At 39.7% G+C, this 15,329-nt stretch overlaps 1 protein-coding gene and 1 long non-coding RNA gene across 8 annotated transcripts in view; one reads left to right on the forward strand and one right to left on the reverse strand.

The window, feature by feature from the left end:
* Positions 1-7,682, reverse strand: part of sema5ba (sema domain, seven thrombospondin repeats (type 1 and type 1-like), transmembrane domain (TM) and short cytoplasmic domain, (semaphorin) 5Ba) — a 142,364-nt gene extending 134,682 nt beyond the window's left edge. For all 5 annotated transcript variants that reach the window (XR_011311943.1, XM_069720828.1, XM_069720827.1 and 2 more), the window contains exon 1: positions 7,587-7,682. The gene's annotated coding sequence lies outside the window, so the exon portion shown is untranslated. The remainder of the gene's footprint in view (positions 1-7,586) is intronic.
* LOC138634150 (uncharacterized) lies at positions 1,233-4,525 on the forward strand. Of its 3 annotated transcripts, none has more exons than XR_011311941.1 (4): positions 1,233-1,331; positions 2,007-2,094; positions 2,647-3,033; positions 4,257-4,525. It is a non-coding gene; the product is annotated as an uncharacterized lncRNA (long non-coding RNA). The 3 variants fall into 3 exon arrangements; XR_011311942.1 differs by having other exon boundaries at positions 2,647-2,794; positions 2,973-4,525; XR_011311940.1 differs by having other exon boundaries at positions 2,647-4,525.
* Positions 7,683-15,329: the final 7,647 nt, after the last annotated feature.

Here is a 15,329-nt window from a genome sequence, read left to right on the forward strand (position 1 = left end):
AGCTGACTGCGCCTATTTAAAAGTATGACTGGTCCATGAGGAATTTCCAAATTTAACAATGTTAATTAAAATTTGTCCATAATGACATATTTAAATCAATACATTATTTCAGAGAATATACAATTACCTTCAGGACCACCATGTGGTTCCACATCACTGGCTCATCAAATGACTGAGCCAAAACAGACACACAGATCTGAACGGTGGCCTAATAAGGTGCTTTGATTAAAAATGGATTGAACAATTTCCTAGGTGTCCTTTGAAGAAGTGAAATTGTTTCGGCTTGACAATGGAACTCCTGGAAGTTCTCAGCAGACTCTGATAATAAAAATAAACTCATACATCTATAATTCAAGCCTCAGTGTTGCACCTCACTTCATCTACAGTCTGTTCAGGAACAAAATAAATAATCATAAAACATTTTAATGTGCAAACAGAGAAAAAATTAAACACTTGTATTTAGTGTTTCAGTTTATAACTTGGACACGAAGCAGTGAAAATGATCGAAAGTCATTACTGACATGAACAAAGCAGAAAACACATCTGGCCTGTTGTTAAACCAGAGAGTGGCAGCCATCGTTTTTTTGTATTATTGTCTTTCAGAGCTCAATATATTCCTTTGATGTATGTTTTTTATTTTGCTCAGGCATTTCAAATCCAAGTGTCTTACAAACACCTTTGTAATGGAAATGGATAATGAGCTTTCCCAGAGGGGTTAATCAAATCCATTGTCCTCTGTGAATGAAAAGATGTGAAAAGACGTAGAAGGGAACTGATTGATTGTGTTGGGAAAAAAAGGAATTATTGTTCTTTTCTCTCAGGCAATTCCCTATGTCCTCCTTGATACAGGAAGTGATTTATTTTGACAGCTACCTCATTGAGTTTTATTTTATCCAAATGAAAAGTCTTTCTTGTGAAGTCAAGAAGAGAGAAAGGGAGAGTCAGAGAAGAAGACTGACAGGAAAACAAGCACAGAGAGATACAAAGAAGGAATAAATAACAACAATGCAAACACGACAAGTTAGGAATACACACGGGAATAGACGTGTGAAAGTAGCATTCGAGAGCCGCTGTGAGTAAGCTGCTGGCTGAGAGCCTGGTGGGCTAGATTTGACCCCACAGAGGAGGAGAGCGCACAGTCCAGGTCTATAATTAGAAAACACACAGTGCCACTAATCCTTACTGAATGATTTAACAGGAAGCAGCAAGTTTACAGCCAGGAACCCACAACCGAGCGCTTGTGGAGAGTGAAAGTGGTGGTGGAAGTGGTTTTCCTACCGAGTGAAGACTAACAGAGGACACAGTTAAGTTCAGCTTCTAGTCTGATTCAGGTGAGGCTGATTTTGCTCAAAATAAATCAAGGGTTTCTAATAGGATTTAAGAGATGTTAACACACTAAAGCTGGATTTATAGTGGTGCATTAGGTGGTTACAGGCTCCGCATGAAACCACAAGTTGGAGCCAGCACAGCTACTCGACAGGACTTTTTGAACAGCTTATGTTTTCTCGTAGATATTTCTGAAGCAGGTAGAGTTTGTTTGACAGTAAAAACAAAAAGAAAAGCAAGTTTAAGACAGACAACATAACCTTCCTTCCAGTAACACTAGACACATTTTGTGGTCAAGCAAAACAGCCCGGTATCCCTGTATGAATTCTGTTTGCTGCCAGTGTTTAGTGCCAATGCAGTCGGCAAAGTGCCCCCCAGAGACGAAGGTGTCAAGGTCAGAGCAGTAGATGGGCATGTTGAAAGCCAGACTCAGATGCAAAAGGCTGGAATTTGAACCCCATCGCAGACCAATTCAACAGTACAGCCAGTTTGGGTTTTTTTGCTCGCCAATATTACACATCACCCACTTGCTTTTGAAGGGCCCCAACAATCTATCAAGAATATAACACCATCTAACCCTAGACCCATACAAGGTCAAATTCTACAAAGAAAACTGTGATTTTACTGATATAATCCTTTTTTTAACATTTTTAACGAAGTGTTTAACTTTCATGATACAGTTGCTGCTATGGATCATCCAAGAAATCTTGGCAAAACATACCAAGGTCAATCAAACAATTACAAAACTGGTCCTGCTGCGCGTGAACGGTAAGTAGCACCATGATGTGTATAGAACAAAGGGAAACTATAACGTAATTTCACATGTTTCAGTGAGGCTTGTCTAGCGCATCTGCGATTTTGACATGGACATGACCAGCGAGCAGAAATCAATTAGTGTCAAACTCAGGAAATCAGCAAAGGGGACCCTTGAAATGTTTCAGAAAGCCTACAGCAGGAAGCAGTGAGCCAGGCATGGTGTTCTGAGAGACATTTACAATTCAAGAGGGGCAGAACGTTACTGTCCTAATGCGGAAAAGGTCTATCAGGTCAAAGACAAAATCATAGCTCCCTCAGAAAAACGTGCACATCAGGTGCTGGTGAAGTGACAAAACTTGGAGCAACATGGTAGTTACTACTCTCACGCAACAGGAGCAGTCACTGAACTTTTTTTTTTACCCTTATATTCCAGAAATTATTACATTTGAATGGATTAAGTTCTATGTTTAAAGAAAGCCATGCTCAGGATGTTGTCTCTATTACAGAGAACAACAGAAAAGCAATTACTTCGGCAATTCATGCACATGCCTATGATCTTTACAGATAAAGCCCTGCACTGACTGTGGATCCTATGCTCAAGCAGTCTGTGTGGAACCACTGGAAGACCTGACGGGTATAATTCCAGCCCTTCCTGATCACAGCCTAACTTACAAGCCCTCTCTTCAAAACGACTTAATTCACAGTCAACTTTGTGAGTGGAGAGACGATGATCATTGTTATTTCCTAACTTTGCTTCAAAAGCCCCAGATGTATCACACTGACACGCCTGCATAGTTCCTGAATGATGAAAAGTATTCAAGGATTACTGATGGAAGGAAGAAAAGGCGATCATTATCCAAAACAGTGCCTCTCACTCTTTATATTTACAGAGGCCCATCTTCTTCCTCTCAGCATGCGCAGAAATTGTTCAGAGACAAGGCAGCACTTTGAGTAAGTAACGTTGTTTGTCAAATTAACAAGCACACGTACACAAGCCCCTCCGACGTGTACTGTGACAGAGTTACACAAGCGAGCAGTTTAAAACATACACAATCAATTTGAATCAACTTTCCAGAAACAGATTAACTTTCCACACTTTGTAAAAATAAAAAAAAAACCTGGAAAGATTCAGGTATCAAGACAGAAAGAATTTGAGGCTTGATTTGTGTTATCTTAGCCTCCAACCATTCAGACTGGCAGAAGCAGCAGAAGACAGCTAATCATTAGCCAGTTAGCCTCCATTATGGCCTGGGATCCAGGCCGGGTGATAAAGAACTGGAGGACTCAGGGCTCACAGCTTAATGATCCAAAGATCAGTGCAGGATTTACAGGCTCAGGGTTTCTGCCATGGCCCCTGGACAAAAGCCACCTCCCTTCCTTCATCTACTTCGGCGGAGGGGCTGAGTTCATAAAACCAGGAAACAATGTAGGAAAGTAATGAAATCTCCCTTCTCTTGTGGAAAGAAAAATAAAATGAAGGAGACATCAATTGCAGGGGTAAAGCTTCCAGTTGATTAGATGATAAATAAAGGCAAAGTGCCGAGAACAAATATTTCACACACTAGGAGTTTTACAGTGCCTTTAGCCGCCCTCTTTATTTAGTTTTCTTTGAAGAGTTTGACATTACAGCTCGTGGTGCACTCCGAGTTTACAGATGTTTGGTGAGTCAACCGTTTCAAGCCCAAAGGATCAACTCCCATCACTCTTTACTGAGTCCGAGTTTCCTGCTGGTGTTTGAAACAAAGCCAAAACTTCCACAAAAGCACAAAAACAGACAGACATCTATATGTTGGAGCCAACGGATGAAATCCTTCACACAGACAAAGTGTCAGCCATTCCGTCTTAGATCAGCTTCCGGGATTTCCTCTACACAGCGGTGGATGCAAGACGTCGGCGTTCACCCAGTCGTCTTAACTGACACCCAAAACATTAAAGCACTGACCGAGTAAAACAATGCATCCCCAGTTCTTTCGTCTTCCCTGGAATCTGCACCTGCTCAGCATAAAGCCCTAAAAGAACATGGAATTAGTCTTTACTTCGTTCTAAAATAAATTCAACCTAATTTGCTTCAAGGGTGGCACACAACATTTCTTCTGAAGTGTTCTCACTTATCGTGTTGAAGTAAGTTTGGTAAAAGCAACCGTTGTTCATTTATTAAAACACAATACGCTCAGTTTCAGGCACCATTGCTGGAAGGACATGAGGAAACTCGACACAGTGGCATAAAGACCCCACCGCCAACAAGTATTGTGAATGTGTAACTGCAGAGAAACTCAGACAAACCAGTGCACAGTTATAAAGCTCACAACAGTGTAGGCTATTTGTATAGGCTGTAAATCTATGTAAAACAGTAAATCAGCCTTATGACCGCAAATTCAGAGGAATTGAACGGTTTTTTTTTAAGATTATTAATTGTAGGGAGTAATGTTTCGGTGCTTCACAGCTAATTAGAAATTAGCTTGCTGAAAAACTGGATCTAAATCCTGGTTCTGGTAATGGATGCAGGTCTGAAAAAGTGCACTAATTGGCATTGAAATGAGTCTCTTTCCGATCCAGGATTTCACCAGCTGATCAAAGTCCAAACGAAGCCAAACGATGACATCACCACATCAGCCTTGGCCTGAGCAATTTTTACTCATCTCAGGAGAAGTTCTCCATCACCATCACCGCCGTCACCATCCCCCCCCCCAATTTGGTGTGAATGCCTCCTCTGTGAGCCGGGCCAAGGATCTGCCAGCGGCCCCTCTTTTTGTGAGCTCAATGGGCACGGCTCAGCCACGTTTTAAGGCACCCTAATGTACCATGGCTGGACCACAAAGGCAGCGTGGTAATTTGCCAGGGATAATGACGCTCCCTTAATTCGGCCCTAGGGGCCACAAACAGAATGTTTTAAAGATCCAGGGATGAGTCCCTTGCCCCCCCCCCCCCTCCACCACACACACAATCTTTTTTCTAGGTCTCTCTCTCCCAACTCTTCTCTCACTTATTGGCCTGAAAGGAGCTTGTTTTCTTCCGGCTTATTGTCATCCTAAACTAAATATCAGCAAACAGCAGCGGGGCTGGAGGACACAACATGCCAACTCCAACCGAAGCCCCCGATCTCCTCCCAGAGGAGCAGAGACAACCAAGACAAACACCGTGGAGCTCCTTAAAAGCAGCCACAGAGGGGAGCACTGCTGCTCTACTCCAATGACACATATTAGGGAAAGATATTTAGGCCAGAAATTGAACTGAGCAGAGTAAATGAGAGGGAGGTGAGCGCTGAGCAAGGGCAGCACAACAACAGAACCACAGCAAATGCCAGGGATGGCCTTCAGGGATATTCAATAGAGAGAAAGGGTGAGATTGGAAAAGTGCTCTGTACTTTTTATCATAAATTGGCTCGAGCTCTAGAAGGTGTTGGTTTTTTTGCAGTAAAGGTTTGTTTGACGAGTTAAGCGTTCAATCTGAGCTCCAGTTTTAGCTTAAAAAGAACCAGAAGAACAAAGAGGAGTTTTTATTCAGGGATTTGAACGTGCGATAAACCTGAAGGCCATTTCTTTTACATTTGTTCAAATGAACTTAATAACTGATGGCAGATGGTCTCCAATGTTCTGCAGCAGATAAATAAAAAGGTTATTTAGAGGGATAATAACATTTGATTTTCTTGCTTGTGGAGTTTGCAGGCTGTATGTGGTTTTAGCCGTGAGAATCAATGTCTTTCAAAATGTTAAAAATGCAATTCATGTTTGGTAAATTTGACTCAACTGATCAGCCTAAGTTAGAAAAGTTAAAAAAAAAAAAAAAAAACACCATCAAAAAAAGCAGAAGATAATGATATAAACTCCGGCAATATGACTGCTTAGTGTTATCACATAATCTCTAATTATGCCTAAAGAAAGAGAAGAGAATGGATTTGATCTATTAAGGTACATATTAATGTCCATTACTGTGAATACCTTAATCAGCTACAGCACGTAGATGTTTCACATTAACCTCAGAAGCTGTTTAATACATATGTTTTGGTTTGTTCTTTGGGGGAGAAGGAGCAGCCTATCACATACTTCCTAGCTGGTACTACTGCAACAGGACAAAATGAGAAAAGACACCAACTCCCTTAAAACTGTAGCCTCTTGCGGGGAAAACAGTGACCTCTTGCATACTTGAAAGTATGAACATAAAATCTAACCAATAAAGCCACTGAAGGTTTCAATCAAGGGTTGAATAAATACAATTTAGCAAACAACTTTTCTCTACTTAACTTAACATTATAACCTAAAAATTCTGACAACATCTAGTTTATACTGTGACCTATTGCAGAGTGCACAAAAAAAAAAGACTATTGTGTATATGCAAGCTGATAAAACACCAGGATGGATGTTATGCAAATTGATTTAAATTGTTTATAATATCTCTTAAAGTATTTTTACTCATTTTAAGATTGTATAGCAAATACAAACTAATTGTCTTTTTTTAATATATAAAAAATAAATAAATCAGTGAGTCAAAAATTCTGACGAGTAAAATATTTTTTGCAGTTGCTATAACAAAATCATTATCTCTGAAGGGACTCTCAACATTTGAATGTTTGGCCCCCATTTTAATTTTTCGCTAATGGAAGCACTTTTCGAGCTGTTCAGATGTCTTTTCTTTTTTAATACAAGTATTTCTTGGTGAGAAACAAAACATGTTGGTAAATTGTAGTGGCTGAGGAGTTGAAGAGGCTGACCATGTAATTGCAATTTTCCTGGATCTTTGTCACATGCCATCTCCCTCACTCTCTCCTGCACTTTTTCCATGTTTGCCCCAAAAAAAAAAAAAAAAGACAATACTAAACAGGGAAAAAAAAGCAAACCTCTGCTGTTGTTGTGATGAGTATTTTGTTCCTATTTTTACAGTTGAATTTATAACCAGAAGGTAAACCACACTGCCAGCAGCTCCACTCTGTTTCAGTGGAGGTGATTTCACAAGGTGATTGTGCACTGGTGTCACATGTGTAATGAGTTCACCATATAGTTTCAATTAGGCTCAAGGCTGTCTGCAACTGGAGTGATTCACTGATTTGCTTTAACACAGAAAGATAAAGCTGGAGGTAGAGGGAAAGAGATGGAGGTAAACATTGTCCATTAGCAGCCCCTCCACCCACTCCCCCCACCTCTGCTGCCTGCACTGCCATACTCTCCCCACTGCTTTTCAAATCACTTCACTCGGCCAGAATAAAGGGCTTTCACCAAAAAAAAAAAAAAAAAAAGAGACTGCCGTACTTTAAAGGCCACAGAGATGTTGGGGGGTGGACACATTTTTAAAAGGTGAGAATGAGGGAAAAAATAATTAGCGCCATCCCGCATCCAACAAGACCAAAGAGAAGTTTGGTGTTTGCCAGGAAAATTGAGCACAAAAAAAAAAAAAAGGAGAGTCAGGTGAATTGTGGAACTAGTACAAAGCATAAAATCAGGAAAACGATGAACAAACCAGTCAAAGAAACGCATGAAAGTTCCCAATGAGAAAGAGTAAAGTGTACTCACCAGCTAAGCATCACTGGATGTAGGGACTGGGCTGAGAGGGCCGTCTGTCCTTTTCAAATTGAGTCTGGAAGAAGGGAGAGGGAGGGAGAGAAAGAAGGGGGAAGGGTGAGTCTTTCACTAGCAGCTCGCCCTCCTTCTCATAAGCAGAGCACGGAGCGACAAAGAAGTGCTGGCGCTCTCGTAAACAAACCGCCAACTTTTCAATGGAGCAGAGAAGGCGGAGCAGGAATGGCATTTAAACTGAGACTTCACTGGGTTGGGGGCTGGAGGAAAAGAGGGACCTGCGAGATGCCTTTACATTGAGGGAAGGCCTAACTGGACAATAACAAACCACTAAGTTCCGTATAGTTCAAACACATTAAATCCCCCCCCCCACAACTTAAGGAGCCATGTACTGCGTGGAAAACTCAGCCCACATATGTCCAACTGTAAATTAGCAATATAGATGTAAATGAGGCGAGCAGACGCCTAACTGCGTTGAATCAAACATGGATGCTAATATCCAGAGAGCACATTTGTCTCAAAGCTTTTTGATCTCAATGCCACAGAGCAAATTGGAACAAATAGCCCGGGTTGGTTTCTAAGGCAACCTGAAGGAGCAGCTCAGGCTTGTGATCCCTCTAGTGGCTTCAACTGTTGTGATATGGCTGCTTTTTTTCCCCCATCGGTTCCATACAGAACAGCATAAATGACAAAAAAAGAGGGATTGATTGTCATCTACTTCCTCCAGTAAGACTGCTCACATACGTTTAGATGTATAATCAACAGTAGCATGCTGCTACTGATTGGCATGAATTTGGAACTTTCAAAGACGCCTTTGACAGTAGCAATAGGCTACAATTAACTTCTTTGGAAAGTCTATAAAATATCCATGACGATATCTTCAAATTTATTGTTTTGCATGACCAAAAGTAAAAAAAAATTCCATTAGGCTGAAATCAACATAAACAACAATTAAATGCTTCACAAAATTATTGTCAATTAAACATGTAGTTCAAAGTTCCTATGCCAAATTCTCCAGCTCGATGCTAAGACACTCAACAGCCAGAAAAACAGGTAGACAAATGCAGTAAAGAGGATTTTCTATGGAGCTAAGCTGAGAATTTAGGGTTGAGCAGCGGGAAGTGTCCGCTCAAACAAAACAAACTCCCCATAATCTCCAATGTCAGTGTGGGATCAGGCTTTAGTCACTGCAACAAGTGAGGAGCAAGAATTCTCATAAACTGCTTAGTCTGCGACCTACAGTCTCACACAGTCAAACACACAGACACAAACTCACACAGTCACACAACTGCTGCAGAGATGCTTCTAAACTCTGTTCAAATTCAGTCATGAGGTAATCATGCTGTAGAGTTGTAATTTCATAAACACAGATAACAATAGGTAAAATCAGAAGCGATGCCTGGTTCCAGACATCTGAACAACTGTCCACATTTCAGTTTTTTGCAGTTTAAATTGGCTTGGTGTTTATGCAGTTGGAATAGAATCTGGAGATACTATGAGCCTTCTTGACAGGATTAGGAATATGGATATCATCTTCTGTAGTCAGAGAAATGAAGACTAAAATGGCAACAAGTGTGGGTGAAAATGGGCCGAGTAAGAATTTTATATTTATTCTTCAATTTTGTCAAATAAATTATTTTTACAGAACAGTATTCATTTCTGACAGCACCGAGCAAAGAGACAAACCCTTATTAGCTAAAAACTAAACTAAACCTTTGTGATATGAAATATCACCATTTCACCATGTTATCCCGTTGTGTGAATTTTTTGAGATAGGGCCAGTAAAGTTTTTTGTGAGGTAACAGTAACCTTTGCCCACAAATCTAATCAGTTCATTTTGAATTCAAGTAAATGTTTGTGCCAAAATTGAGGAAGTTCCTTCCAGGTGTTCCTGAGACATTGTATTCAAAGGAACAGTGACACTTCACATCTGATCCCCAAAATCTACAAAACAAAAGTCCTGGCAAGTTTTCTTGAGATATCACATTCACGAGAATGGGAAATGTGTACAGTGATCTTAACCTTTGACCCCCTACTTCTAATGAATTCCTCCTATTGTCCAGATGAATGTTTGTGCCAAATATAAAGAAACTCTCTGAAGACATTGGGCCAGTTGAAAATTGTCTCACTAAAACACAGGTTAAACCTCATGGTGGCGCAAGTGGAAAGGTCATAGGATTACCAAATCAAATAGGATTTACCATCTGTTAACCATTAATGCTGGTGCCAAATTGCATGGCAAACTATCCTGTAGTTGTTAAAATATTTCAATCTAGACTCACCAACCAACAGCCAAAGCAGACATTTTGGCATGTCATGGCAGAAAAAGCACAGGTGGGCATGTTGGCCCGTTGCGGTAGCTTACTGCGGCACTGAACTGAGCCATTTTTTAACATTTGTTTCTCCTGTGCCTTTCCAGCAATGATATTCAAAATGTCTGCCATGAACAGTCTACACACAATCTCAGTCTATCAGAAATTCTTGTTTGCCTTGGAGGTTTTATATTATAACCAACTGTTATTTCTGGTAAAAATGTTAACAATCCTGATGTAACAAAGGTCCTCTTCATTTCTCACACAACGATGGACAATACACCAGTGCATTGTGCATTTTGGTAATTCATTAACATTTTCAGGGATATGAAAAAGCTGAACAAACACCAGATGGAATGCATTTAATTGATTGTAAGCTATTTTTCTATTAATGTGCGCTTTGTTGATAATGGCCTCTTATGCTGTCCTGGTCTGTGGACCAACACATGGGGTTGGCAGGTTTGGGTGAGCTGATTTTTTGCTAAAGTGATTAAAGGAAGGATTGATTCATTTAATATTTGTGTAATATTGAGTTTGTTCAATAGCTGACTAAGTTTCTTTCCTTTGCTCCAAGGTGTTCCAGCAAAAGCAGTCCCCTGGCAGACTGAACACCATTTGAAAGTTCCGGGAGGCACCAGGTGTTTGATTATGGAGGGGGGATAGCATTAATATGAATTCAAGTTTAAGATTATGGCCTTGAATGTGATATGTGGAACTGTTATAAATAAGGTTATCAATTATATTAAAACGAGTGCATGTAAATAATTATGTGTATGTAATCTTTTTTTTCCTCTCTTTTTTTTAATGAGTTTTGTGGTTCTGGCTACCCTGTTGAATGGTAGGGCTTGAGGCCTAGTTGAGTAGCAGTCAATACAAGGCTGATGTTTAGCATTAGTGACTTGTAGAACCTCATGGCACTTTTACCTTAACTAAATGAGTCAGAAACAATCTGAAGATGGTCAACTGAACATTTGGGTTTATAGGCATTTTAATTTCTCAGTCATCAGGCACTTCATTAATTCAGATTTTTCTCTCTCTCTCTCTCCTTGGGACAGCAAATTCACATATGCACACAGGCACACAGGAGACATAGTATAGATATATAGTGTATATAGTAGCAATTAGAATAGCTGCTTTCTGTCTGATCGAATAGAAGAATAGAAATGAACTTAACACACCAGGTTGGAAAATTGTCATTGGCGAAGCAAACACAAGAAATGACAGCATAAAAACAGAGAGAAAGTAAAACAAACACTTGGCCAGGGTCACATTACACATTATGAGCACTTTAGGTCAATGTCTGTGGCTTATATCATCAGTCCCTTTGTAGAGTTAAGAATGTTGATGGTACTTGGAGTAAAGAACTAATCTCATATCAGTCCTTGAAAGTCAGCTGTCTGCTTGTTGGTGTGAGATGCTCTATAACCAGCAGTGTGAGGCAGAAAAAGCAGTCAAGAAGCTGAAATCTAGAACTTTTTTTGTTTTTGTTTGGCCTGTCGAAGGCTTTGCAGCTCACCACACAGCTTCTCCTTCATTTCTGTCTGTGAGAGGTGGTTATCAACTGTCACCATTGAGTCCAGCAGTGAAAATCAAATTGTCCTAATTAAGCTGCAGTTACTGGTAACTGAATCAGAGAGTTTAATGAAGACTTAGCGGGAAGTAGATGAAGAGGCGAGTTAGGGAACAGCAGGAGTTCACAGCAACTCCTGATGCTGATCTCACACGTACATACACGTGAATATGCACACATACCTGCACACTGTGCTTGTGAAGCTCCACATTCCCATTTAGGGCAGTAAAGGAAATATGTCTAATTAGGAGCAAATTACTGCCTGCAGCTTCCCAGTTTACATCAGACTGTAGCGGCGTGCTGTTGCTAAACAACATTTTAATGAAGCCACCTAAAGTCAAAGACAGCAGACCCAAGTTTTTACTGCGCCAAGGACACACTGCATGATATGAACTGTGAAAGTGGCACTTCAAAAACTCTGTTGTAGCAGCTTCTAACGCCAGCGTAATATCCTCTGAAGTTACCACCAATGAAGGTGATTGTTACTGAACTCAAAACGTTCTTTCCAGTCACCAAGAACAATACCGGCCATCTCAGTGTGACTACAAATTGTGAATATTACATTTTAAGTGTTCAAAATGTCTGAAAGTTTCCTGTATAATACATATAAATGATTAATCACCTAACAAAACTGTTGTTTTCTAAACATGTCTTGACTGATGACTCCAATCCGACCAAACAGCACTACTGTGAGCTTGAGGTACATTTCTATACAGTTCATATTATACACTCAAGTATATAGTTCAATTATAACAGTTGTCAGTTCCAGTCACATTAGTAATGCGTCAGTGAACTATTGCAAATTTTAAGCAAATATGCAAAAAAATTGCAAAATGAATAGCAGATCTGTCTGTTTTTCTGTCACTGACTGTTATGTTGTGTTACTCAAATGAACATTAATTTACATAATTAACAGAGCACCAGTGACTTTTGTATGTCATGGTATTTCACTGCTGCTTCCTACCCAAATGTGTGCAGCTATAGTTTTTAACAGCAGTTTCAGCTCCACTCAAGACTTCATAGCTGTAGTTTTACAAGTGCGATACAAATCTACAAAAAAAAAACCTGTCATGACTCAGAAAAAACTCCAGAGACAAACAATAAACTACAAATACACTTAACATTATCATGTTTTCTGTGGTGTTTGGGTTTTGTTTTGCCAGTAATATCTCTTAACACAGCTGGCTAAAATACCTATATTTTCAGTTATATATGTAACTTCACATTAAGTTGCAAAAAGATTACAGATGGGATCAAATACATTGAGCTTCTCTGTCCATTAAAAATTCAGCACAATAAACAACAAGTCTACTGACTAGTTTTTTGCAGCCTCGATAAGCCATCATGGCTGATAATATTGCCCTTCTGATATATGTCCGGCTGTACATTGTTTGTACCCACCCTCACCCCACGTCCTTGTTGTATATCTCTGCCACCCACACAGTCTGCAGTTTACATCCATGTTTGTCCAGACACATACAATATAGGGAATGAAGACTTTGAAAGAGTCCTCACATGTGTACACATACTTAGCCAGCTCATAGACAATAGACAATGCTTTAAATGTAGAAGTTGCAAAGAAGCTACAAATTACAAAATGTGTATTGCTTCACACACATCTTAAACCCCATAGCACAGAAGATCTTTACAACCAAGGTGGACACCCAAGATTAGTGTAACCAACCAAATGTGAAATAAGGTCATAATCTCTTCTGTTTTTTAGTTATGGTGTTCAGTACTGGCCAGATTTCACATTAAAGCTGTCATCACTTCACATATTATCCTATTAAACATTGGTGTGAAGTTTTTTCATAATTACTGTATGAATTCTGGAGCCAGAAAGGTGTGTTGTGAGGTCACTTTGACCTTTGTATCAGTGAATCAGACTGAATCAGTTCATCCTCGAGTCCACGTAAATGTTTGTACCACATTTGAAGAAACTATCTCAAGGCATTCCTGAGATATCACATTCACAATAGTGAGGTTATCTTGACCTTTGAGCCCTAACATCTATTTATCTCATCGTTGAGTCCTAGTGAACATTTGTGCCAAATTTGAAGAAAGTTCTTCGAGGCATTCTTGAGATATCACATTCACAAAAATGGGACAGATGTGAGGTGACAGTGACCTTGACCTTTGACCTCTAATTTATAATGATTAGAAGCTATCTCAGAATAAAAGAAGTTCTTCCTAAAGTGGAAGTGGACATTTGTGCCAAATGTGAAGACATATTCTGATGGTGTACTGGAGATAATGCCGTGATGGGAATTGAACAGATGGATGGGAGGGACGTGAGGTCAGAGTGAACTTGATCTTTGACCCTTGACTCCCAAAATCAAATTTATCTTTGAGAACAAGGTGATATATGTGCTAAGTTTGAAGACATTACATCAGGGTGTTATTGCGATTTTGCAAATGGACAACCTGAAAACATAATGCCTCTGGCTAAAGTTATCAAAACAAATGTCGGACAAGAGAAAGGCCTGATCAGAATACAGAAAAGGACAATCACACTGTCAACAACGCTGAAAAAAACAATAGACTCCACTCACACTATTATAAGCACAACTTCCCTGACACCCTAAACTGAATGTTTATGATTTATAGCCCAAGGACAAATTCAGCATGAACCAAACATAACAAAACAAACTGAGGAGCACCACGTCAAAGAGCAGCCACAGAGAGAACAGGCAGGATGTTGGTTAAAGGCTGACAGGAAACACTATTGCATGTGGTTGTATTCACCCTGCGATAGTGGACAGGTAGGGACAGGAATTATTATTATTAATAGCATCTATTATGACACAAAATGATATAACATCATTACTCACTCTCAAAAACAAAGCATTCCTTTTCACGCAGTAATGATCATCACTTTCAATAAGTAAGATGAGTTCACAAATTTTCGAGTCTCTCAGTTCAAACAGTAGCTGACTGCTTATGTGAACATTCAAACAGTATTTTGTTTAAGAATACAGTTTGGCATAAGAATTTCTCCTGTTCAATATGAGGTTTCAGCAGCCAGAGTTAGACAATTCAAGTAATTCGCACAAAGTTGAAATCATTTCAGAGTGAAATTCACTCATGCTTCTCTCTTTCTGCTGCAGTTCAATGAAATATCACATGCTGAAACATAAAGAGAAACTGGGAAATACAAACTTTTTTGTCTAACTGAGACATGATTGACCTCAAATAAATGTTCAAGGACTACAGATTTATTCCTCATCACTTGCTTTAAAATGACTTTAGAAAAGAATTCTAATGGACATTATTAATTCGAGGAATGACTACAGAAAGCAAAACATGCTTTTGTGTTTATGTGGGCACCGGATTGCATTAAATGAATGGAACAACATTGTTTACATCTAAATCCAATTAATAAAGAATGGATCATGTCAATTATAGTATATGAACAGTGTACAGGCACAGAATCAGTGACTTGTTTCTGAGGGATTCAGTATCCGAACATACAGCACCTTCCACATTAGAAAAAACAGAAAAAAGCATGAATTTTAATGGTAAAATGATAAATTGAAGTGTTTTGACTTCACAGACAGAAGGAGAGAGGGAGTGATACAGTGATCATTACGCTGGTTAAATAACACATCTAAAAGCCCAGTGGCTGACGTAGACAGACAAGCGGTCACATGGAAACAAACACGCAGACATCAGCTTCCCAAAAGGTTGACTCTCACATACAAGGTGGTTTAATTTGCACAACCTGAAACCATGGCATCACATTGACAGGCAAAGTCATCTATTACCCTTGTTATTCTGCTCCATCCTCCTACGTCTGTATAGCGGCGGAGGCGGCAGCCTGGCTGGGTTTCCAGCCCAGTTTCATATGTCCTTGGCTTT

Source organism: Brachyistius frenatus, unplaced genomic scaffold (genome assembly GCF_029030835.1).
Source record: "Brachyistius frenatus isolate BFR_SWC_R1_liver_20210118 unplaced genomic scaffold, ASM2903083v1 Contig_252, whole genome shotgun sequence".
In the NCBI taxonomy this organism is placed as follows: Eukaryota; Metazoa; Chordata; class Actinopteri; family Embiotocidae; genus Brachyistius; species Brachyistius frenatus.